This window comes from Lissotriton helveticus, chromosome 11, assembly GCF_964261635.1.
Source record: "Lissotriton helveticus chromosome 11, aLisHel1.1, whole genome shotgun sequence".
Taxonomy (NCBI): Eukaryota; Metazoa; Chordata; class Amphibia; order Caudata; family Salamandridae; genus Lissotriton; species Lissotriton helveticus.
The window spans coordinates 382,152,986-382,179,394 of record NC_136072.1 but is presented as its reverse complement, the minus strand read 5'-3'; positions in this window follow the sequence as shown (position 1 = coordinate 382,179,394).

Genomic DNA, 26,409 nt, shown 5'->3' with positions numbered 1-26,409 from the left:
ATAATAAAAAATGACTTCAGGAACATCTGTGTCAATTTTTACAACTTTAATCAAAATTGCCTTGTGCGGACCTGTGTTTCATTAAGTGTGTTGATATTCTTCCTTAGCTCTGCCCCTGTAGACAGTATTTTTTATTACAGTCTTAAACACACTTTGGGGCATATTCTCAAGGATATATCGTCGAGTTAATGGCACTTTATTGCAGCCAAAGTGGCGATAAAACTATCGCTCCATTCACAGCTGGTGATAACAGCCCATAGCACCAGTTTACCTGCGATAGCAGCCGTAAAAAACATCGACACAGATGACCCTAGCAACTATTGCTGATGAGATGCAGAGTAGGCGTCCCAGTGCCAAAATCCGCGACAACACCACACCACAACATTCTCAACAGCCAGCCAGATTGGTGATGAGAACCCAAAACAGGTGATAAAGCGCATTAGCAGCAGGAAATTAACACCTGCTCTGACCTGGTGTAAAGTCGGACAACAGCCTGCACCAGAAAAGGGAGCCCAGCCCATAGCCACACCTGAAGACAAACAGAAGCCATGGAGCTACTGATCATGCAGCTCAGAGCCCGAAGAGAGCCTCTACACCCACTGCCACCACCGCCAGGCCCGCCACCCCCAACCCCTCGGACCACCACACAGGCAGCGCCGACACAGACAGCGGACCTTCAGGAAAAGCACAAGCCTCACAGAGTTAACACCAGAGCATATCATTGCCCACTACAGGCTCAAAAGAACATCCATCCTCCGCATCCTGAACATCATTGCCCACAGGCTGACGGTACCAACACAGCGGACAACCAACATCCCACCTCAGACAAAGCTGCTGGCTGTGCTGCACCTGTTGACCACTCGTACCTTCCAACCAACTACCGCCAGAGTCAGAGGAGTCTCAGCCAGCCCTATCAAAGTTTCTTAAACCTGTCCTGGATGCCATCATCAGCCTGGTACCCCAGTACCCATGCTTCCCCCACACTGAGCAGGAACAGCTGAAGACCAAGCAAGGCTTCTGCGCCGTAGCTGGCTTCCCGCACGTGTTGGGGGCTATTGACTGCACACATGTCCTACTTGTGCCCCCTGCCAACACTGCACACAATTACTGCAACAGAAATCACATGCATTCTATCAATGTGCAGGCAATAGTGGACCACCAGGTACTCTTCACCAACGTCGTCGCAAACTACCCAGGCAGTGTACATGATCCCTACATCGGTTTACAAAAAACATCGCCCGGACTATTGTAGCTAGACTCACGGCCCTAATTAACACCTCGTTTACCCAAGGAGAAGTCCCTCAAAGCTGGAAGGAGGCCGTGGTCAAAGGTGTATTGAAGAAGCCATCACTAGACCCCACGGACTTGTCCAACTACAGACCCATCTCGCTCCTCCCCTGGATAGGGAAGGTCGCAGAGAAACTTGCAAATAAACAGCTGTCCCACTTCTTGGAGGCAAACCTTCTCTTAAAAAACTCCCAAACCGGCTTTAGACCAGGTCAGGGGACAGACACCGCCCTCCTAGCGGCCGTAGAAAAAGCGAGGGAAATTATTGACACAGGAGGATCAGTGGCAGTGGTCCTCCTGGACCTCAGCGCGGCATTCGACACTGTCAACCATCAGGTCCTAGCCCAGCGCCTAGACAACACAGGCATACAAGACAGTGCGCTGAGATGGCTTACATCCTTCCTCTCCCAACGCTCCTTCCAAGTTTGGGAAGGAGAAAGCCGCTCCCTCCGAATCCCCTTCCGGTGTGGAGTGCCACAGGGCTCTTCACTGAGCCCTACGCTTTTCAACGTGTATATGGCCCCACTGGAGGAGCTGGTCGCCCCATTCGGAGTCACGATCGTCAGCTACGCTGACGACACCCAGTTGGTGGTGACTCTCTCACACCCCAAGCTAAAACCCTCCAACCTGCGTGACTGTCTTTCCACCGTCCACCAATGGATGAGCGACTCTGACTTAAAGCTCAACGGGTCAAAAACAGAGATCCTGCTCCTCGGCCACAAAACCTTGAGTCTCCCACCTGACATCTGGCCCGCCTGTATGGGTGACCCCCCCTCCCCCAAAACAGAGGTCAAGAGTCTGGGAGTGTGGCTGGAGACAGACCTCACCTTCAGGACTCAGGCGAGGAAAACTGCCGGCATCTGCTACGGGCTTTTGAGATCATGCAGAAAGATACTTCCCCTACTACCATTCCAGTCTCGTCTCCTGCTAATTCAAGGTCTAGTGTTAGCAAGGCTAGACTACAGCAACGCTATTTACCTCGGTGCGCCGGAAGCCACCTACCAGATCTTACAAAAAACCCAAAATGCCGCAGCCCGCCTGCTCACAAACACCCCATCAAGAACATCGGCCAAACCAGCGTTGAGAAAACTTCATTGGCTCCCCGTGAGGGAAAGAGTCGCATTCAAGGCCCTCTGCCTAGCCCACAAGACACTGCATAACGCTGGCCCCCCCATTCTGAGCACGTGGATCCCCCCTTACAGACCACCGAGAGCGCTCCGGTCTGAACAGGGAAACCTTATCGTTGTCCCTAGGGTGAAGAAAGCCCGCTTTGGCGGTCGCAGATTCTCGGTAAACACGGCCAGAAAATGGAACGCTCTTCCCCCGAACCTTAGAGCGGAACCTAACCTCCTAAGATTTAGGAAGTCCCTCAAAACCCTCCTTTTTCCTTGATCTACTTGAAGTTTCCCTTGCCCCCCCCCTGTAGGAGTACGAGGTTTCAGCGCTGGGATACTCGAGGGTGACTACGCGCTCTATAAAAACCTAAATAAAATAAAAATAAAAAAAAAAAATCTTCTGACAGTCCATCATCAACCAGCGTTTCCAGGCTGGCACTTACATAAATGCACTGCTTGTTGGTAAGTACCAAATGAACACACCACACACCTCAAATCTACAATCATGCAATTCACAACTCTGGTATGCACATGTCACAAAGTCACATACATCATCCCAAACAACATGCCCACCCACCAGACATGACAGCACAACTTACTGTGGGAATATGGGCCAGCAGGTACACAAGCCATCAATGTCATGGCACCTCAGCCACACATTAGCAGAATGTGGGGAGAGGTGGGAACCAGGCATGTGCGAAGGAGGCAAGTGACCCATGAATGAGAATGTACACAATGCCAAGTGTGGCGTGGATGTGTTGGATAGACTGCAGTATGCAGACCACACACATATCCATGTCAACATACACTGCTGGTGTAAGGAGTGCAGTGGACAGTGGACGCAACCATGTCACCCTAGCTCGTGGGGGAGACCACAGAAATGTAGCTTGTTACGTCCCCCCTGTAAGCGTGTGGGGAGTGGGCTGGCCCGGCGTACGCCCGACTAGCGTAGGGGTGTGAATAAAAAGCACGTAGCTCAAGGCGTGGTTCTCTTCTGGAATGCCCAACGTTTCTGCCAGGGCGGCGCCTCTCACTCCACCAAAAGGCCGTCGCCTGCGATCTTGTGTGCCTGTGCACCCCGGGCCGTTGCTCCCTGAGGCAGTCTTGCCCACCCCTGAAAATCCAGGCATCACTGCTCACCTGCTGACACCGGCGTGTGTCACGGAAGGCCGACCACGTGCCAGTGCAAGCTCCAAGCCCGAAGGCCCGCGACCTTGGCAGCCTCCTCAGACAATCACGGCCTCCGCGACACAGGCCCGCAGTACTCCTTTGTCATTGACGTACTCCACCGGCTGACACAGCGGACTAGTAGGCCACACATTTGGAACTGAGTCTTGATTACACAATGGCAGAGTCAATATTTATGGCTGATTTGATGCCACTATACTCGCTTCAACGTGGTGCCCCCAACTCTGTGCAAAGCATTCCAACCACATGTGTCTGTGGGCCCTTGCTGACTTCGGCATTTGGCCTACACTGCGGTCCTGCAGGCCACACACCAATCCAATGCAGACCGTATCTAGCAGGACACGGCATCGTCGCAGGCTGCACACCTGTTCAGCTCTGGTGCCACTACCTCCATCAGCCACAAATCTTCTCCACATGCCATTTAAACGTCGTGTGTTAGAGATCCAGGAGGAGATGGCTGGACAGCAGTTGACCTGTGCTGACTGCTGCCTTTGGCCTACACTGCGGTTAACTAGGTCACACATTTGGAACTGAGTCTTGATTACTTCATGGCAGTGTTCATGTCACAGTACGCAAGGGAAGGAGTAAGAGGAAGACGCGCTTCAGTCCGGAGGATAAAAGGCTCACCGTTACGGAGGTGATGTGACACTACCAACAACTGCACTGGTGCCACTAACTCTGTCCTTCGCAGGCCTATGACACGTGGCTTAGGGCAACTGCTGACCGCTGCCTCTGGCACATACTGCGGTGGAGTAGGTCACAATTGGAACTGAGCCTTGCTCTCTCCATGGCAAAGTTCATGTCCTTCTACAGGCCTCACTGCAGACTGCTTCCCCTTTCAGCTCTGGTGCCACTAAGTATGTTCCCCGAAAGTCATGGTCACTCTCTGGTTGAACGTTGGTGGCGTCTGAGTCCATGGGCTGGAGGTTGTATCCATCATCATGTAGCTGATACTGACATGGTGATAAAGAGGAGTCTGTAGCATTCAACACCACCATATACCTGTTTCTGCTTGCTTCTGCCCTCTACATCCTGCCCTGGAAGGACACCTTCCAATGTCCCCCTCAACCCTCCACGACATTCACCTTGGACCTCGATGAGGACCTGCTCAGCACGCGTGGCCTACCTCAGTGCAGCACAAGTCACCTTCCCGTGGCGGTGGGCCTGTGCCGGCTGCAGTGCATCCGGGCCACTAACTTTGTGCAGCTCAAGTCATGGACCCTTGCTGTTTGAACCTTGCACTGCTGATTATCTGATCACTGTTGTGGTTGTTGCGGGCATCAAACAAACCCCTGAGGGGTGGCTCACACTGCCCAACAACCATCCAGCACATTTGTTAATGGACATGTGACACTGGCAATAAAAGGGGCCGGGCGCACTTGCCAGTAGCCAGGTCCACAAACTCACTCAGTGTGTAATTATGTATGCAAGCGGGCCCCGGGCCATACCACATTACATTGTGCTTTGTACAGCGGGCACAACCATGTCACCGCAGGCAGTGGGGTAGACCTGGGACATGTAGCTGTATTGTACCTCCCTGTGAGCGTAAGTGGAGTGGACAGGCATATGACAGTACAGCGTAGGGATGTGGCTCTTCCACACGCGGAGCTGGGTGTGGTCAAGTTTAGGCCTTGCCAAGGAAGTGACTGATGCGTGTGTCTCTGTTGTAGTGTCTGCGCCACCCATCCCGCAATGGACAATGTTGCTATGTAGCATGCCCCCGGAGTGCAGGCTCAGCCAAAGGGGTACATGAGGGAGGGCACGCCGGCTCAGGGTCAGGGATCACACATGCCAACTGTTGTGTGTGTCGCTTTTAGCGCACCATGCCCCAAATGCCTACCCTCGACCGCATGGCGAGTTCTGCCACGCAGGTGCTCTACATCTGTGTCAGCCATGTCCTTACAATGGGCCTACACACACTTGGCTGGCCACCTTCAGTGCACATCATCACAGTGTTGTAGTCAGTCTTGTGGACATGCGCATGACAATGGTGTGCCATAGGGGTGCATGTGATGCAGCCGCGCTGCAAACACTAGTGACTATGCTGGGGGGAGGGAGGAGCAGCAGTGATGCTACGTAATACACATTGATGCCGCTCATTAGCAACAAGCAGTTCATGTCATACAGGAATCACTAAGTCACACATATCACACACCAACGTACCAGTGAGCTTGCCAGCACATCATGCAGTACGTAGTCTTGACTCATGTCTCTCTGCACTGTCACAGGTGATCACAGATATGCACTCTGTGCTTGGATTATGACACCCGAGCCCCAAACACACACGCCCAGAGGCAGTACAATTTGACCCACAAATGCACCAGGGGCATCGTGGAGCGCACATTTGGCGAGTTGAAGTCACATTTCAGGTGCCTGGATGTCACAGGTGGCAGGTTCCTGTACAGCCCAGACATTGTGTGCAAGATGATCGTTGCATGTTGCACAACTAATGTGTATGCAGCAATGCCCCATGGATACGAGTACCAGATACAATGGACGATGATGATGATGAGGGAGTTGGACCCCACCCCAGTGGCTGCCGCAGCAGCAATAGCCCATAGGAACACCATCATTGACAATTCCTTCTCATGTTGACGTGACGTTGTGGCAGTCCTTAGCAATCATGGAACAGTACGATGAATGACCACAGACACAGCATGTTCAAATAAATGCATTCTAAGACACATTCCCTGCGTGCTTGTCACTCATCTGTACAGGCACTTCACACAGACAAGTGTGGGTGCGACATGGAGTGCTAGCAATTTTGGAATTTGTTGATGGATGGTGGGTGTCTCACCTCTGTGCAGTGAGGCTGTTTGTTTGTCACGTATTCGAACTGCCAGTTCTGTCTGTCACAGTTGGTACGGTATCCTACTCTTCGGCATTTCACATGTGTCCCAATTCATTCCACTTTGCCTGTCATTTGTGGCCTACAAGTGACAACACGGCTTATTTTGGGCGCTGATATGTGCCGCCATGATGCAGGGATGCACCCCGTGACTCAAGTCCCATGACATGGGCACGACATGGGCAACATGTACGTCACTGCCCATACATTAGTCCATGCTTTCATTATTGTTTGGTCATGGACTCTGGTACATCTGTGTGCAGGAGGTGTTGATTGTCCCTCTGCAATGTGAAGGGGAGATTGGGTTTCAAAGCGTGTTCCATGTATGTTTCCTCAATGGCTCAGTTTACATACAGGATGATTGTCAATGTACATTGTGGCTGTTTGTGAGGAGATGCCTATCTAATACGGGACGATGGTCATTTGATCTACGTCATGGCTTTGGAGTCTGTTCTCGTACGTTGTCATCTCACCTTTTTTTTCATCTGCTTTTATGGAGCATTTTCCCGCATGACGCATGGGAATCGCAGGCCTGTCGCTGGTTATCGCTGATGTTTGTTTCGCGATTGGCCTCATCGCAACTATTTTCGCGTTGGTGTTTCGTGATTTTTCGGGTTCCTGTTGGTTTTAACGAGGACATTTGATGCATTATCGTGAGCCTATCGCATGGTACCACCATGTTGTGAATTCCCGCGATTGACTAAGATGTGCAATGTTGCGTTATGGTTATTTTGAGCTGATTATCACACGTTCTTGAGAATATCCCCCTGTGCATTTAAATACACTTTGCTCACCAGAAAAACACATTGGCAGCAGACAGGACAGTCATTTCAAAGTAAAAGCTGCATAGCACTATGTTTATCCAAATATTTTTCATTCATTCAACCTTTTCTCTATGTATTGAAATATTTATGAAAATAAAACGTTATTGACATGAAGCTATTGCATTTAGACTTTTTGGTTCTTAAAATTGTTACTGGTTTTATAACATTGCTAAAAGCAATTTGGGTCAGTTTTGAATCTCAGAATTCTTCACTACTGCAATGTTATCCTTGTTTGCAGGGAAAGAATGATGGTGAAATAGGATGCAGGACAAATAAACTGATTTGATTGTTTTTGGCAAGTAACCTAGAGGCATCAATGGCTATTGTTTCATTGTAGTGCTGGCAACAAAAATACATAGTATTTCTATTTGTTTAAATATTAATATGTGCCATGGAGTATGTTCTTTTATGGGCTGGCTAGATGAGTGAGAGACTAGCGTTATTTTGCGGTGAGGGCTCATTCTAACAGACAGCAAACGGACACTAGATTGTGCCCACAGCATGGGAAAGTTTATTTTTAACAGAAAAGGCAAGTTCTTATAAAAATATTGAACTTCTTAGACGATATATTCAAATATCGCCGTAATATGTACGTTTTTTTACATTCCCAAGGGTGGATGAAGAACAGTCATAACAAGCATTGGCAAAGCCATTAGGTCTCACCTATGCAAGAGCTGTTGACTTTGCCAACGTGTTTTAGCCATTATGTACACCAGCATGGCTGCTGTTCAGCATTGTTAAATGCTAATGGCATAGAGGAGAGTGGTGTGGAGTGGAATGTCATAAAATGGAGTGGTGTGGAGTGGAATGTCATAAAATGGAGTGGTGTAGAGGGGAATAGTGTTGGTAGAATGGAATGGCGTGGAGTGGAGTGACGTAGAGTGGCATGGAGTGGCGTGGTGTGGAGTAGAGTGACAAGGAGCGTTGTGGAGTGGAATAGAGTGGAGTATCATAAAGTGGATTGTTGTACAGTGGGGTGTCGTGGAGTAGAGTGGAGTGCTGTGGAGAGTTGTGAAGTGTTGTAGAGTAGGGTGCAGTAGAGTGGAGTAAAGTAGAGGGGTGTAGAGTGGAATAGAGTGGTGTAGATTGGAGGGGAGGAGAGTGGAGTGTTGTGGATTGGCAGAGAGTGAGTGGAGTATTGTGGAGTAGAGTGGAGTAGAATGGAGGGGTAGAGTGGAGAGTACTGGAGTGGCATAACATGGAGATGAGTGTTCTGGGGTGTTGTAGAGTGGGGTGGAGTGGAGTGGAATAGAGGGGTGTGAGTGGAGGAGGAGTTGAATACCATTGACACACATTAACTGTGTGGGGTCTTGAACATTACATTTTAACACACCAACTATGTGGGGAATTGAAGACATCGATCATACACAATATCTTTTAAGGACATGAACATAACTACTGCAGACAATCTTTGTGGGACCTTAAACACTTCTACCACAAACCATCTCTTTTGGGACTCTAATAGACGTGGGCGAAATTGAATTTGCATAATTTTTTAACTTTTGCATTACACATACTTTCTGAAATTCCCAAAATTCTGACATTGAGGCACAACGCGTAATTATGCACTATACGAATCAAACCTTTACGCAAGATATCAGACCTAATGCTAACGGAAAGACAAGCTGCTGTTGGTCGCACCACTTGTATTTTTTGGGACATTTGTTTTAACCACAAAATCCATTATTGCATCAAAAATGTATATGGAGACGCATGCCATGCTAAAATATACCACTGAATGACAGATTAGCATTTTGGGTAATTGTGCCTAATTTCCCCAAAAAATGCATGTAATTATGCAAAGGCAAATTATATGAATTTTGTATACCCCTAGACTTGAACAACACTACCACACACCATCTCTGTGGGGACTTGAACAGCACTAACACACGCAATTTCTGTTGGGACTTGAACATTATAATAGCACACAAACTACGTGGAAAACTACAGGTGACTATCATACACAATCTCAGTAAAACCTGAACATAACTGTTACCCATCATATCTGTGAGACCTTGAACTCTACCACACAACATCTCTTTGGGGACTTGAATACCAGTACTACACACTCTCATTGCAAAGATTTGAATGTTACAACATACTGTCTCTGTGAGGACAGGAACAAGACTAAAACATCTCTGTGTGGATTTGAAGATGACTGTCATGCACCATCCCTGTAAGGACTTCAACATCACTATGCACGCTATTTATGTGGGTACTTGAACATGTCAATCACACAGCAGCTCTGTGGGGACATGAAAAGCACTACCACACAACATTTCTGTGGAGATTTGCACATAACAACCACACAGCAACTCTGTGGTGAAGTGAAGACAATAGCTCTCCTTTGCAGGCCTGATACCTCATATTTGGAACTCTCTGATAGGATTCACAGAGGGAATCCTGCCCAATGATTATCAATGAAGCAGGATTTCTACAGTTCATTCTTCACAACCTTTTTATGTTGTGCAGAAACCGGTCCCCGGAAGCTTGTTTCCTTCCCAGTGTAAGAATTGGCTTTTGTAGTCTGGTCTGCCCTGTTCCCATGATGCACTGGGCCAGGGACAGACTAATTTGCATACAGCCAGGTTCTGAAACTGGGATGGTGCAATGAGCTAAAAAACGGTGTTGGATCTAGCCCTGATCTCTTGACTGGGTGAGAGTACTCTGCTTAATTCAGAGACTCTGTCCATCACCACCCCTTGTTGTAAATAATTTTGTCCACCCTAAGCGTGGAAGGGTATACTCAGATGTGAGTCCCTTGCTCATTGCACCATCAGGATTCAAGCAAGCCGGGCCGAAGACGCCTGAAATGGCAGAAACCGGTCCCCGGAAGCTTGTTTCCTTCCCAGTGTAAGAATTGGCTTTTGTAGTCTGGTCTGCCCTGTTCCCATGATGCACTGGGCCAGGGACAGACTAATTTGCATACAGCCAGGTTCTGAAACTGGGATGGTGCAATGAGCTAAAAAACGGTGTTGGATCTAGCCCTGATCTCTTGACTGGGTGAGAGTACTCTGCTTAATTCAGAGACTCTGTCCATCACCACCCCTTGTTGTAAATAATTTTGTCCACCCTAAGCGTGGAAGGGTATACTCAGATGTGAGTCCCTTGCTCATTGCACCATCAGGATTCAAGCAAGCCGGGCCGAAGACGCCTGAAATGGCAGAAACCGGCCCCCGGAAGCTTGTTTCCTTCCCAGTGTAAGAATTGGCTTTTGTAGTCTGGTCTGCCCTGTTCCCATGATGCACTGGGCCAGGGACAGACTAATTTGCATACAGCCAGGTTCTGAAACTGGGATGGTGCAATGAGCTAAAAAACGGTGTTGGATCTAGCCCTGATCTCTTGACTGGGTGAGAGTACTCTGCTTAATTCAGAGACTCTGTCCATCACCACCCCTTGTTGTAAATAATTTTGTCCACCCTAAGCGTGGAAGGGTATACTCAGATGTGAGTCCCTTGCTCATTGCACCATCAGGATTCAAGCAAGCCGGGCCGAAGACGCCTGAAATGGCAGAAACCGGTCCCCGGAAGCTTGTTTCCTTCCCAGTGTAAGAATTGGCTTTTGTAGTCTGGTCTGCCCTGTTCCCATGATGCACTGGGCCAGGGACAGACTAATTTGCATACAGCCAGGTTCTGAAACTGGGATGGTGCAATGAGCTAAAAAACGGTGTTGGATCTAGCCCTGATCTCTTGACTGGGTGAGAGTACTCTGCTTAATTCAGAGACTCTGTCCATCACCACCCCTTGTTGTAAATAATTTTGTCCACCCTAAGCGTGGAAGGGTATACTCAGATGTGAGTCCCTTGCTCATTGCACCATCAGGATTCAAGCAAGCCGGGCCGAAGACGCCTGAAATGGCAGAAACCGGTCCCCGGAAGCTTGTTTCCTTCCCAGTGTAAGAATTGGCTTTTGTAGTCTGGTCTGCCCTGTTCCCATGATGCACTGGGCCAGGGACAGACTAATTTGCATACAGCCAGGTTCTGAAACTGGGATGGTGCAATGAACTAAAAAACGGTGTTGGATCTAGCCCTGATCTCTTGACTGGGTGGGAGTACTCTGCTTAATTCAGAGACTCGGTCCATCACCACCCCTTGTTGTAAATAATTTTGTCCACCCTAAGCGTGGAAGGGTATACTCAGATGTGAGTCCCTTGCTCATTGCACCATCAGGATTCAAGCAAGCCGGGCCGAAGACGCCTGAAATGGCAGAAACCGGTCCCCGGAAGCTTGTTTCCTTCCCAGTGTAAGAATTGGCTTTTGTAGTCTGGTCTGCCCTGTTCCCATGATGCACTGGGCCAGGGACAGACTAATTTGCATACAGCCAGGTTCTGAAACTGGGATGGTGCAATGAGCTAAAAAACGGTGTTGGATCTAGCCCTGATCTCTTGACTGGGTGAGAGTACTCTGCTTAATTCAGAGACTCTGTCATCACCACCCCTTGTTGTAAATAATTTTGTCCACCCTAAGCGTGGAAGGGTATACTCAGATGTGAGTCCCTTGCTCATTGCACCATCAGGATTCAAGCAAGCCGGGCCGAAGACGCCTGAAATGGCAGAAACCGGTCCCCGGAAGCTTGTTTCCTTCCCAGTGTAAGAATTGGCTTTTGTAGTCTGGTCTGCCCTGTTCCCATGATGCACTGGGCCAGGGGCAGACTAATTTGCATACAGCCAGGTTCTGAAACTGGGATGGTGCAATGAGCTAAAAAACGGTGTTGGATCTAGCCCTGATCTCTTGACTGGGTGAGAGTACTCTGCTTAATTCAGAGACTCTGTCCATCACCACCCCTTGTTGTAAATAATTTTGTCCACCCTAAGCGTGGAAGGGTATACTCAGATGTGAGTCCCTTGCTCATTGCACCATCAGGATTCAAGCAAGCCGGGCCGAAGACGCCTGAAATGGCAGAAACCGGTCCCCGGAAGCTTGTTTCCTTCCCAGTGTAAGAATTGGCTTTTGTAGTCTGGTCTGCCCTGTTCCCATGATGCACTGGGCCAGGGACAGACTAATTTGCATACAGCCAGGTTCTGAAACTGGGATGGTGCAATGAGCTAAAAAACGGTGTTGGATCTAGCCCTGATCTCTTGACTGGGTGAGAGTACTCTGCTTAATTCAGAGACTCTGTCCATCACCACCCCTTGTTGTAAATAATTTTGTCCACCCTAAGCGTGGAAGGGTATACTCAGATGTGAGTCCCTTGCTCATTGCACCATCAGGATTCAAGCAAGCCGGGCCGAAGACGCCTGAAATGGCAGAAACCGGTCCCTGGAAGCTTGTTTCCTTCCCAGTGTAAGAATTGGCTTTTGTAGTCTGGTTTGCCCTGTTCCCATGATGCACTGGGCCAGGGACAGACTAATTTGCATACAGCCAGGTTCTGAAACTGGCCCTGATCTCTTGACTGGGTGAGAGTACTCTGCTTAATTCAGAGACTCTGTCCATCACCACCCCTTGTTGTAAATAATAGAATTGTATATCCAGCACAGCTTAAAGAATTGGCCTGATGACATTGTTGACTCCATACGTACACAGTGCTGCAAAGCAACTTGTTCGGTTGTATATCTTGCCATTGAAAGCCTGTTAATTCTTTAGTTTACATACCACTCCCAAAGCCTTGGACACAGTAAATATTTAACTTTCACGTTTGTGTTATAGCAACTGTCATATATATATATATATATATATAAACAGGAAACTGTATCAGAAATCAATGCAATTATTTGTAAGTGGACAACATACTATCACATTGATTTTCACTTTAAGAAAGCTTTTGATTGTTGATCACGGCATAAAGATTTGATGCTCTTAACTTTTCCTTTTTATTCAAACTTTCAAAGGTTAAGGTTGCTTGGACAGCTGTGCAAACCAGATTGCTGTTGACAATCTGAGTGTGCCAATCTTAAGATCATTCATTGAGATGATATTTCTAACTTTTCTACTGCTCACTGCATCATCTTCAATTGTATCACTTTGAAACAAGCGGTGCTTTGTATAACAAAGCTGTGTGAATATGAGACATACTTTTTCAGTGATTTTTCACTTTACTAGAATAGAATATCATACTTCATACCTGTGCAGAGCTCTGACTACAGGTCTGTGTCACCCATGGCTGCTACCCTGCGCACCATATGAGACTGCAGGCTTCTAGCCATTTCAACCTACAGCACTGTGCCATCAGAATCTGCAGACTTGTTCCCAAACTGAAACTGAGACCTGTGCCCAAATGAGATTGCTGCCATGTGCCCACATCAGTATGCTAGCCTGTGCCCAGCTGACGCCGCAGTCCTGTTCCCAGCTCAGATTGTAGCCTGCAGCCTGCTTAGACTCATTGCCTGTGGCATGCTCCAACTACAAGTCTGTGCCCAGCTCCGAATACTGGTCTGAGCCCAACTGAGATTGCAGTCTTGTGCCCACCTCATACTGGCAGACCTGTGTGTATCACCACAGACTAGTTCCCAGATGAAACTGCAGGTGTATGCCCAGCTAATATTGCAAGACTTTGCTCAGCACAGACTACAAATCTGTGCCCAGCTCAGGCTTCATGCCTGCGTCCAGTTGTGACTACAGGCCTCTTCCCACCTCCTCCGAATATAGCCATGTGTCCCGGTCAGACTTTAAGGCCATGCAGAGCTCTGACTACAGGTCTGTGAACATATCTGATTACAGTCTCATGCCTAGATAAAAAACAGAAGCCCTGTGCCCATTTTGACATTTCAGGCTTTTGGCCAGCTCAGACTTCAGACCCTTCACTAGGCCAGAGTGCTGGTCTGTGCCCACATCAGATTGCAGCCTTGAGCACAGCTTAAATTGTAGTCCTGTTTCCAGCTCAGACTCTGTCCAATGACATACTGAGACTGCAGGCTTATAGATACTTCAGACAGCAGGACTCGGTCCATCACAGACTGCAGCCCGGTTCACAAACTGGCACTGGAGGTCTATGCTCACATGAGACTGCAGGACCGTGATGAGCTCCACTTGCAGTCCTATGCCCAGCTGAGTCTGCAGTCCCTATATCCAGTTCCCAGCTCAAGGTTCAAACCTGTGCCCAGCTCAGTCTGCAGGCCTGTACCAGGATCAGACTGCAGCTCTATATCCAGCTCAGACTACAGTCTTCTGACCAGCTCAGACTGTAGCCCAGCAGCCAGCTCAGGCTTCAGTCTTGTGCTAAGGTTCGACTATAGGGCTGTGTCCAATAGAGACTGTAGTCTTGTGTCCACTTCAGACTGGCATCCTTGTGCCCAGCTCAGACTGCAGACCTGTCCCCAGATTAAACTGCAGGCCTGCACCAAATTCTGACTTTATTATTGTGCCCATCTCTAACTGCAGTAGTGTGTGCAGCCCAGACTGCAGATCTGTACCCAGATCAGACTACAAGTGTGTACCCAGCTGCAAGTACAGGTCTGTGCCCAGCTTTGACCGAGGTCATGTGCTCAATTGAGAATGCAGGCTTGTGTCCACCTCAGTTTGCCACCCTATGCCCAAGTCAGATGTCAAGCCTAAGCTGTCTCATGCACATCTCCGACTACATGCCTGCCCCAAGCTCAGCCAGCTGCTGTGTGCCCAGCAAAGATTTTAGGCCCTTGACCAGATCATATTTCAGGCCATTGAATAAGCCCAGATCAGTTAGGAGCCCTAAAGGCTGCAAGCCAGTGGCTGGCTTAGGATGCAACTATATGCCCAGCTCAGTAATCAAAGGTTAAACACATTGTCAAAATGTATGATGAATTCCTGGATCTGTGCGAGTCTGAGGACTATTTAAATCTGAAGGACCAGTAAAAAAAACAAGACTGAACTGTTTCTAATTTGCATATGATAATCAGAGACGTTAATTGCAAGCTTGATTTTGCGTTTAGGCAAACCTGGCTCAGTCCCAGTTACAATGGTCATGTTTACCCAAAGGAAGCCTTAAAATAGCTATTTTTACTGGAATTCTAAGATATAAGATTTTTTTTATTTACTAAAGATAAAGTTATCCATTACCAGGCACTCATCCTTCCTTTTTTTCTTCATAAGGCGTGTAGTCCTTCATTTTCAATGTGTTCATCTAAACTACTAGTTCCTTAAAGAATAAAACCAGCATTTCATTGGCTACTCTTTGCAGGCCGAACGCTTATGCGCTAAACTTCCCTTTTATGAAGGGTAACCAGGCCTTGGTGAAATTTACATTTCAACGGTGTAATTTCTTGAATTTCTTGAATGTTGTGTTATGCCTCTTATGCAAAATTCCTAAAATTATGCCATTATTCCACTTTGTGTAATTGCATGCAATGTGCAGTAAATATTTACTGTGAGTGCACAGTTTGCAGTAAAAATGTATAGAGAATGCACAGGACCAACAGAATGTAAGTGGCTGATGTTTGCGGTGCGTTTGTTTAAATGCATCCTCTTGCCCAATTTTTTTTATGTGGGGATGCATTTTGCACTAAAATTTAATGAAAATTGTGAGATTTGCATTTAGCACAATTACACCTCATTTCACTCAAGTTTGCCATAATTTTTCGCAATGGCCCAAAAGCAAATGTCACTATTTGCGCACACCCCTTGCTACAACCTAGTGTGGGGAAATTCTACATGCAGCACTCAATGGAATATCTTTAAAGCAAGCCCAAACATTTTATAAATAACATTCTCAGATCAGAGGAAAAGCACAACTACATCCAGAGCAGGCGAAAGTGTGTGTTTTCAGAAAAAAAACTCCCACAATACTGCAGGAGCAGAGCTTTTCTTAAAAATAAATATATTTAAATATTTGAAATAAGGCATCTTTTGTTTTGCTTGGGGTGCACGCTTCTTTTTAAGATTTTAAAGACAATTTTCATGTTAGCCTTTCAATATGCTGAAATGCGCCTTTGCACGGTCTAACATTGCAAGCTCTCTTTTCCCGTCCGTCAAACTAGAGAACAATACACTTCTAAAGGGAAGAGCTCGATCCCACCTCAGTCCTCTGTAACATACCCTTCCCTCTCCTGCTGATGTGCAAGGTGCAGTACAAAAGGGGGTGGTGATGGACGAAGCATCTGAACCAATCAAACACTCACATCCAGTCAAAAGATCTGGGTTTAATCCATCACCGTTCTTTAGCCCACTCTGCCACCCCAGTTCAGACATGGCCCATATGCAAATCAGTCTGACCCTGTGCCTCATGGGAACAGTCCAGCCCGAACTGCCACGCCATGCCTTCCCTGGACCGGAAACAAGCTTCCGAGGACCGGTTTCTGGCATTACAGCCATCTTCAGCCGGGCTTGCTTGAATCCAGTGGCAAAGTGAGAAGGGACTCACGTCTGAGCATACCCTGCCCCACTATGGCGGCCAAAAGCGGTACAAAAGGGGGTGGTGATGAATGGAGCATCTGAACCAATCAAACACTCACACCCAGTCAAAAGATCTGGGTTTAATCCATCACCGTTCTTTAGCCCACTCTGCCACCCCAGTTCAGACATGGCCATATGCAAATCAGTCTGACCCTGTGCCTCATGGGAACAGTCCAGCCCGAACTGCCAAGCCATGCCTTCCCTGGATCGGAAACAAGCTTCCGAGGACCGGTTTCTGGCATTACAGCCGTCTTCAGTCCGGCTTGCTTGAATCCAGTGGCAAAGTGAGCAAGGGACTCACGTCTGAGCATACCCTGCCACACTTATGGCAGCCAAAAGCAGTAAAAAAGGGGTTGGTGATGGACGGAGCATCTGAACCAATCAAACACTCACACCCAGTCAAAAGATCTGGGTTTAATCCATCACCGTTCTTTAGCCCACTCTGCCACCCCAGTTCAGACATGGCCATATGCAAATCAGTCTGACCCTGTGCCTCATGGGAACACTCCAGCCCGAACTGCCAAGCCATGCCTTCCCTGGACCGGAAACAAGCTTCCTGAAGTAATGAGGCACTGAGAGTCACACTTTCAATTAGACGATCATCTGTTAAGAACTCCATTTCTCAGGTGAGGTTACCCAGGCAGATCATCTAATCCCCCAAGAGGTAAAATAGATAGCATACTGTTTTAATATGCTAGAAAATAGATCTTTTGACTGGGTGCGAGTGTTTGATTGGTTCGGATGCTCCGTCCATCACCACCCCCTTTTGTACCGCTTTGGCCGCCATAAGTGTGGCAGGGTATGCTCAGACGTGAGTCCCTTGCTCACTTTGCCACTGGATTCAAGCAAGCCGGGCTGAAGACGGCTGTAGTGCTAGAAACCGGTCCCCGGAAGCTTGTTTCCGGTCCAGGGAAGGCATGGCTTGGCAGTTCGGGCTGGACTGTTCCCATGAGGCACAGGGTCAGACTGATTTGCATATAGCCATGTCTGAACTGGGGTGGCAGAGTGGGCTAAAGAACGGTGATGGATTAAACCCAGATCTTTTGACTGGGTGTGAGTGCTTGATTGGTTCGGATGCTCCATCCATCACCACCCCCTTTTGTACAGATGTGCAAGGTGCAGGCTTCCTTTGTAATCCCAGTAGTCGAGGAGGAAGAGGTCCCAGGCACCTCTGATTGACAAAGGGCCTAGACTTTGACACCCCCAGCTCCCGCCGAGGCAGCCCGGCCGCTTTCACCCCCTGGCCCCAGTGTCATTAGATTACTATGAACTGCAGTGACCTATCAGAAGAGTCAACTTGCATTATAACAGCATGCTTAAAGTATACTGTACAGTGGAAAAAAAAAGTTAAAAGCTGCAACAATTTAATGTTCTTTAACTTAAGTTCAAAGGCTGGGCTCCACAAATGCAATTGCCCTACAAAACAAATGTATATTGTAATGTGGTATGATTACTTTTTTTTCCGGAAGCAGAAGCAAAGCCAGTAGCTTTGACTTACATATGCATATGTACAAAAATGTTGACTGTGTGCCAATGTTTGTGTAATTTTTTTCGCAAGTCCTTTGCAATGTAATCAAGTTTAACAGAGCCAATGGTCTTCTTTTAAATATAATAAAACTATGACAAGAATATGCATGAACAGCACTTCTTTTAGTTCAAGATCTTTCAGTGAACCAGTCTTTTCACATTTCATAGAGTTCTGCCCCAAAGCCAATGACCTAATTGTACAGTGGTAGGTAGAGCGCAGGCCTTTAAAAAGGTGCATGGCTACTGCTCATATCACCAACTCCCATTCTTGCAAATTTGGCATAATTATACCGGATTTTTGCCTTGTGCATGTTGCCAATTTTATTACTAGAACTCTGATTATTGCACTTTTTGAGATCTATGCATTCAGCAGCCTGTTGTCCCTCTGAGTATGCTAAGACTTTGTTGCTTCCTATATGTTTCAGTCCGAACTATATTAACATTAACCTATCTCTCACAGTTCCTATCTATCCACAGGCACTGCGACCCAAGACAAGATAGGAGCATGTCTATGACCACAATAAATGCAACATTCTGCCAAAGACACACTCTCTTGGTGCAGCAAACTACTCTCCAAAATTTTGCTTCAGCACCCCATATAAGACTATGCAGCACCGTGTAAGTGCTGCAGTACAATTCAATATAATGATAGCAGCATCCCAGTCCTTAATGCCTGAAACAGGCTGCTGTTGGCTCTTCCCCTTGCAGGTGTCCAGTACCAGTGCACCTACTGCACTAATGATAATGGTACATCTGTGGGCCATGCTTGGTCCTGGAGGGCATGTGGACTTTAGTGTATTTTAATTGTGCTGACAGACATTTTGCTGCCTGCAAGGAATCACTTAATTAAACATCGCTGTAGTTGTAGATGGCAAAATGACTGTGGGCACAGTGGGGTAGGCAGCAGGGGCACAGGGAAAGCGCACCCCATAAAAAAGAAAAAAGAGGCAATCACTGCTGGGCAAGCACCGACGTTCAGATTGTGTCGCTGTTTGTCCCATGGTGAAATGTCTGCAAGTCAATTTGGAGTGGGCTCTTTACCTGCTTCACCTCCGGCATCACTGTACTTTCTGGACAAATGATAAATAAATCCTAGTGCTCTATCCTAGAAGTAGGTTGCTCTGGAATCTACTCATCCATATGCCCCTGTGTGACTGCACCAGCTGCACTAATACTAGCTGTCTGAATTCCCGTGCCTGGAGCTTGCTGCAGAGATTTCCTCAAACATCTGAACCCCGGTGCCACTGCACCTGCTTAATTGTTATCTCTCAGGCTTCCCAGTACTACTTCTTAAAAGAACACATTTAAGGAAAAGTGGTGATTTGGGTATTGCCTTTATCAGTCACCATATACATTATTATTATTATTATTATTATTAGCAACTTGTACTGTACACCGCTACTCCGTGGGGTTTCCAGGCGCTGGGCGGTTGCAGATTTGCGGTCCCACAAAGAAGGTTCAGAATCTACATCCTCATTGGATACGTATGGCAGATCCTGGGGTGACTCTACGAGCAATCCTCTCCTTGTAACTGATTGGGCTCTCATAGTGGTGCCAATTAAACCAGATATGTGTGAAATTTGCATCATTTGCTTTTGTGTAAATATAATTCCTAAACCTTCTCTTCAACACGGTGTTTGAGGACTGAAGAAAGCAACTCTGGAGTACGGCCTTTTGAGGATCGGCGCAGTTGCTGGATTGGTGTCCATAGAACAAACGAAAGACCATCTTACCCCCTGGTGTCATTTTTTGGTGGCATTGTCTTTGGTGCCCTTCTCTCCCACCCTCTCCCTGTGCCCACGTGATTTGTGCACTGTGTATATTGTAGTGTACGTTACTTGGGTGTGGGTAGGGGAATGGGAACATCCTCGTTCCTTCAGTGTTGGGCGAAGTGAGGTGGTGAGAGCTAAAACACTGCAGCGATAAAACGCAACATCTTTGGGAGAGCAGCTCGAAGTCGTTTGGCTGCTGAAACTCTTGCCGGGCATTAGGAAATCACTGACCTTTTTCTTCCTGCTTTGCCTACCTGGGAGCCCTGCTGAACTGGAGAGCGGGTCCCTGTCCTGCCATTTTCGAACTGTTGCTGGTCGCGGGGGAGCGGGACTGCAAGGCCCAGGGTTCTCTGCGCTCCTGACATCGCGTGCACCTGGTGCCTCTTCCCGCACCGCCCCCCCTTCCTACATTAGGAGCGTCAATTACGCAACCGCGGGACGCAGCACGGAGCGGAGCCCGGGCAAAGGGCGGGCCCTCGGAGGCCCTCAGAGGCTGAAGAAGGCTGTGCTGTGCCCATCCTCTTTAAAGAACATTCTATCTGTTATAACGTCAGTTTGTAGGTCTTTGACTGCTTTAGTGTGTATTGTTGTTCCCGTGTCTCTTTGTGCTCCCTCTAGATCTATTCGAAATGACGGCCAAAAAACTAAGGTCTGGGAGACTATTAGCTGGAAGGTCGTGTTCCAAAACAAAATCGAATCCCCTTCGTAATAAGGACAACCATGTTGCGCAACTTAAGGGCACTTGTCAGTTATTCTACCTTTGGGAAAGGGGGAAGAATAGAGCTACAATGGTAGAGCCTACTCACGATGACATGGTAAAAGCCCCCACCTCTTTGATGGGATTGAGTACTGTTGGTTTGGTGCATGAGAATAACATGGAAAAGGGAGCTATTACACTAGTTGCAGTAACGGAAGGCTTGGCCTCCTTGGACAATTGTGTGTCTCCCCCCTTGTATGCAGCAAAGGATAACAATATACAATCCCTTCTCCCCCTACAAACCCTTCCTGAAGCTATCTTACAAGTGGTGGGGGTGATAGAACATGTTTCTCTTCCTAAAACTAGTGAGCCTCCATCTAAACACCATGAACCTAGCCCTTCTCCTCTTAGAAGAGTGTATAATAATGACCTATCCTCTTCTGACTTGGATATAGAGCTCTGTAGGAGATATATTGAGGTTGATACTGATAAGGCTAGGGATTTTACAAAAACTCCTGTAACATCAGTTCCACCTGTTCTCCATCTTTATAGCAGTACTCCCTCGAATATCTCCCAGTTAAACACTTCGACGAGCTCTAACCTTAACATAACTGGTATTGATGCCATCCTCCCGCCTAGGTTGGATAAACCGGTCTCCGACTGCCTATCTTCTCTTGAACATTTGCTTTCCTCCATTCTGTCATTATTAGAAAAATTTGTTGGGGGCTCAGACTGTGTATTGGAAACAGTCACTCAAATATTGAAGGTTTTATTGCACAACGTACATGAGAAGAAAATCAGTCCAATTTTAGAGGCTGATGGACAAGATCTTGTAGAGCAGAAAGTCCCTAAGACAGAGAATGGGACTTCTAATATTTCCCAATTATCTTACGATAGGGAAAAATTAGTACTCCCACTGAGAACCCCTGCCTCAAACTGTACAGTTGATTTTGTTCCAGTAATAGAGGTCTTACACGAAATGGTGTCAAAGGAAGGTAAAGAACCCTCTACAACATTAGAGGTTCTACACGAAACGGATCCTAAGGAAGCAAAAGAACTCTTTCCGATCTTTAATAAACAGCGGAGTGAGGGAGACAAGGAGGTTCCAGAACCTGAAGGCAATAGAAAAAAGGATAATTCAGGGAAAGTTAAAAAGAATGGGGAAAAAAAGAGGAGACTAATTAGAAGAATCGAAAAAAATAGGCGGAGAAAAATTCTTTTGGGAGAAAACCCGGAATCGCCCTCAAATAAAGAATTACATCAGGTCTCCCTGTTGGTATTAAAAGATAAAAGTGAGGACGTAAAAGGAGTTGTAGATACCTCAATCTCCGTAGTACAAAGATCTGTCCCCCTGCCATCAAGTCCTTGCTCTTTTGGTGGGCCCTATACGGTCAAAGGGGATCTGTTAAACTCAGTTTCTCAGGGAAATGAGATTAACTTTACTGGCCCTGCCTCTTCAGCTCTTAATCCTTTGGCCAGTCCCTACTCCGATAAAAGGGAAGGGGTAGTGGTTTGTCAAAATCCTCCCGAAATGCTTAAGGAGGAAAGTGTCGATACCCTTACTCTTGACTTCTTCCCCCTATTCGATGCTGTTTGCATCCTAAATAGATCATTACTCCTTAAATACTTTCAGGAATCCGCAAATCTGAAATTACTACAAACTGCAGATATAGACTTAGTACGGATTCTGAAGACAGAGGATGGAAATGTAATGAGGGTAAAGTTCTACTCTAAATTAGTAGTAAATCTAATTCTACAACGGTCGGAAGATTTCCAGAGTAGAGGGATCGACGTTATGCCCTTCTGGGGGAATATCCCCTTTGGTAGACCTTTTAAGTCTTCAAGGCCTTTAGGGTCTTCTTTATCTCTCTTGCAGGTAGCCTCTGGAAATGTAGAACAGTCTGGTGGTTTTGATGATTTGAAAATCTGCATATCAAAAGATCTCCGTCTTGTATCTTACTCTAATCCTCCTATGCCCCCCCACCACAGGATAAGGTTGTGGATGAAAATCTCCGTTGGAACTGGTTACCTGGTGTTCTCTCGAGGAAATTGACTATTAAGTATCCGCTCCATTCTCATCTTTAGCGACAATATAACGATACTATCTTGGAATTCTGCTGGGTTGAAGAATAGCCCTGAAAAATTTCAATTCCTCCTGTCTTTAAAAGCCAGTGTGATTTGTCTCCAGGAGACGTGGTGTTCGGAGAAAATTCAGATAGAAAGGGATTACTTTGTACTTGAGGGTTGTGCTGCCCCCTCCAGGAGAGGCCATGCTAGAGGGGGTATTGCCTGTCTATTATCCAACCGGATAAAATGGAATTTCTCTCACTATTTGGATTCTTGTAACCTTTTTCAGGCTGTAACATTGTTTAGTTGTGACAATGTTAATGCGCCTAAACCTTTAGTTTTGATCAACGCTTATATTCCCCCCAAAGTTAGTTTTAACGCAACTTTAAAAAGGGTTTTTGTCTATATTCAGAGTATTAGGGAGAAATCTCCTCCTCCTAATATAATCTTAGTAGGAGACTTGAATTGTAAAATCTCTAATTTAAGTATGAGCCTGTTTCGTGATGAATATAAAGAAGAATCATTACAGATCCCCCAAGCTCTCTTCCATGAGAATATTAAAACAAACAAGCGAGGGAAGATACTTCTCAAAGAACTGTCCGATATGGATGGGATCATAGCGAATGGAAGGCTCCCCTCTGATTCCCCTGCAAATTTCACCCATAAATCTCATCAGGGAGAATCCATATTAGATTTTGTGATAGTAGAGAATTCTACCTTTGCCCTATTAAAGGACCTTAAGTTTATTGAAACCCTTTTTAGCAACCACAAAATACTTTCTACCTCTGTGAACATAAACCCTCCCAAATCCGACCAATGGTCACTTAATAGTGATCTGGTAAGTTTTGGAGCGAAATCGGGAAGGTGCTATTGGAATACAAAAGCTGAACGAGAGTTGGAGAGGGTTCTTGATGTTGCAATTAATGACCTTGCATTTTGGCATGGTTCTGAAATTGTGTGCTTCCTAGACTTTATGAAGGTAGTGATTTCGGTGGCTAAAAAACCAAATAAGAAAAGGTGTATCACAATACCCTTTAGTCCCCTGCGTCTACTTAATATAGAAATAAAGAAGTCAGTAAGGGAACAATATCTGTGTAAATCGGCAGAAGGAACGCGTAGAGTAGCCTTACTAAAAAGAAGGAAGAGAAGGTTACAGGCAAAATTACGAAAAGAAGGGGAGGATATTATTTGGATAAAATTAAGAGAGGCTGCCCTCAATGGAGAAATGAGACAGTTTTGGTCCCTCATAGGTGAGGGCTGTGGGGCAAGAACAAGACCGCTTCCTATCCCCATTGAAGAACAAATATGGGTGAATTATGTCACAGCCCTTTACGCAAGTAATGGAGCCGCAGTTCCCCGTATAGGTTTTATTGAGAATAGTCAGCCTTTGGTCCCTTTATCTGAAAAGGATATTGAATTAGCAATTAAGGAAATGCGTTCTTCTGGGGCAATGGGGCCGGATGAACTTCCAATTTCCGTCCTAAAGCAAAGCAGTGCAAAATAGAGCAAATTGTTATGCCCTGTGTTTAATACTTGCTTTTCCAGAGGAAAGATTCTTCCCTTTTGGAAAGGGAGTATTCTGGTGCCCCTTTTTAAAAAGGGAGACCGGCTATCTCCCCAAAATTATCGCCAAATTGCCCTTTTGGATGCAATTGGCAAAGTTTTCGCAAGATGCCTTTTGAAACTAATTAATGATTGGGTGGACCATGCTAATATACTTCCCCTTGAGCAGACGGGATTTCGAAAGAACCATGGCACCATGGATAACTTAACATCTCTGCAAGTAATAACCGATAAATACATCAGGGTCAGAGGAGGGAGAGTCTATGCAGCCTTCATAGACTTCTCCACGGCCTTCGACAAAGTTGATCGTCCTCTGCTGTGGAAGAAACTACTTACTTTTGATATGCCAGTTCGGCTGCTAAATCTAGTTCAGGACCTCCACTCTGATACCTGGTGCAGAGTATTGTTGGGAGGAGAGAGAGGCCTATCCCAAGCAATCCCCTCAGCCAATGGTCTTAAACAGGGCTGCTTATTAGCTCCACTATTGTTTTCCCTTTATGTTTGTGACCTCCCCCAGACCTTATCCTTAAGCGAAGGAATTGCCCCCATTTTAGGGGATAAACCGGTTGCATGTTTAATGTATGCAGATGATATATTACTTTTAGACCATACTCCGAAAGGACTTAATAATCGTCTGCATGCATTACATGTATTTGCCGAGACCCATCATTTGAAGATCAATATCTCTAAAAGCAAGGTAATGTGTATGATGGGAAAGAAAAAATCGAAATCTGGGAATTTTAGTTGGTCTTTAGGCAGCGATAAGATGGAAATTGTAAAATCCTACTTTTTTTAGGGAAAATAGTATGTGGTAACTTGAGCGATAAGGCTCATATAGATAACAACATTTGAAAGGCCAAGACACAGGGTAATGGACTGAGTGCTCTTTATAAAGCCACTGGTAAAAGACATTTTGTCCATTTGCTAGAGGCCTTCCGAGCAAAAATTCCAGCCTCTCTGCTCTATGGCATCGAGCTTATTGATTTGGGGCAATGGGGTTTTTTAGATACCATCGAGGGCAGACTTTTGCGACATCTAACTACGGTTAATAATGCTTGTACAGTGGCATCTCTTAGACTTGAATTTGGCATACGAAGTAGTTGGGTTCAGGCCCTGGCGGGAGTAATACGTTGGGTCTCTTGCTTAGCCAATGGAAAACCGGCCACTTTAAGATTTCTCATTAAAAAAAAATTATTGGGTTCCCTAAAAGAATATTCCTTACTTATAAAGAATTTCAGAAGGGCTGTTACATTATTGGAATTGGAGGAATCAACTCTTTTTTTGCTATCTTCACATCAGCTAAAGTCCACCCTTAGACTGGCTACATGAGAGCTAAGTTTTAGGAGGGACAGAGATGCCCTTATTGTAAAGAAAGGTGCTACGCAGGTTGTCAATTCTTACTTATTTAAACACATACAACCTTAAGCCTCTTGGAACCTTCCTCACGGCCTACGCCGTTTTTGGTTCCTCTTGAGGCAAGATCTCCTCCCTTTAAATAAATTACTAGCTAGATGGTATGGTTCCTCCGACAAATGTAACCTATGTAACAACAATAATTCGACCCAGGATATCGCCCATATTCTCTTCATATGCCCTGCCTTAATGGCTCATCGCCGAAAGTGGGTGAGACCAATTTGTTTGTAAACTAAACATTTTATCTGCCAAATCTTTAATCGATGCTATCTTTAACCTCCCCTAATGAAATGTTTTGTTACAGAATCTTTAACTTTTTTAAATGTTTTTTAGAATTATATTAATGGATATGATTTCCATATTCCAGTTCCTGTGTCTATAGAATGCATTTTAAGGATTTTATGTTTTGTAACTTCTGTTGTCCTTTATGCTTTGTTTATATGTGGATCTCAATTGAGTTCCAAATCAAATATTAATAAAATTGAATTGTGTAAATATAGAACATTTCAGAAAAAAGTAAGAGAAATTATTTGTAATTACAAAATATACAAATCTAGCATTTAGCATTATATTTTAGTGCAAAATGCTTCCATGCATTCATTGTGGACATATTTTGTGCTAAAAACTTAGAGCAAATAAATAAAGGTGGCTTGAAAAATAGGTTGTTTAAGTTGTTCCAATGCTCCTGCAGTAGGACTGTGGTGTGACCGGTGTGTAAGCTACACAACAACGTGTTATAGTATTATTTCAGTAATTTCATGGCAACATAACAGCAATTTCACCTGGGCCTATAGCAGGGGTCTTCAG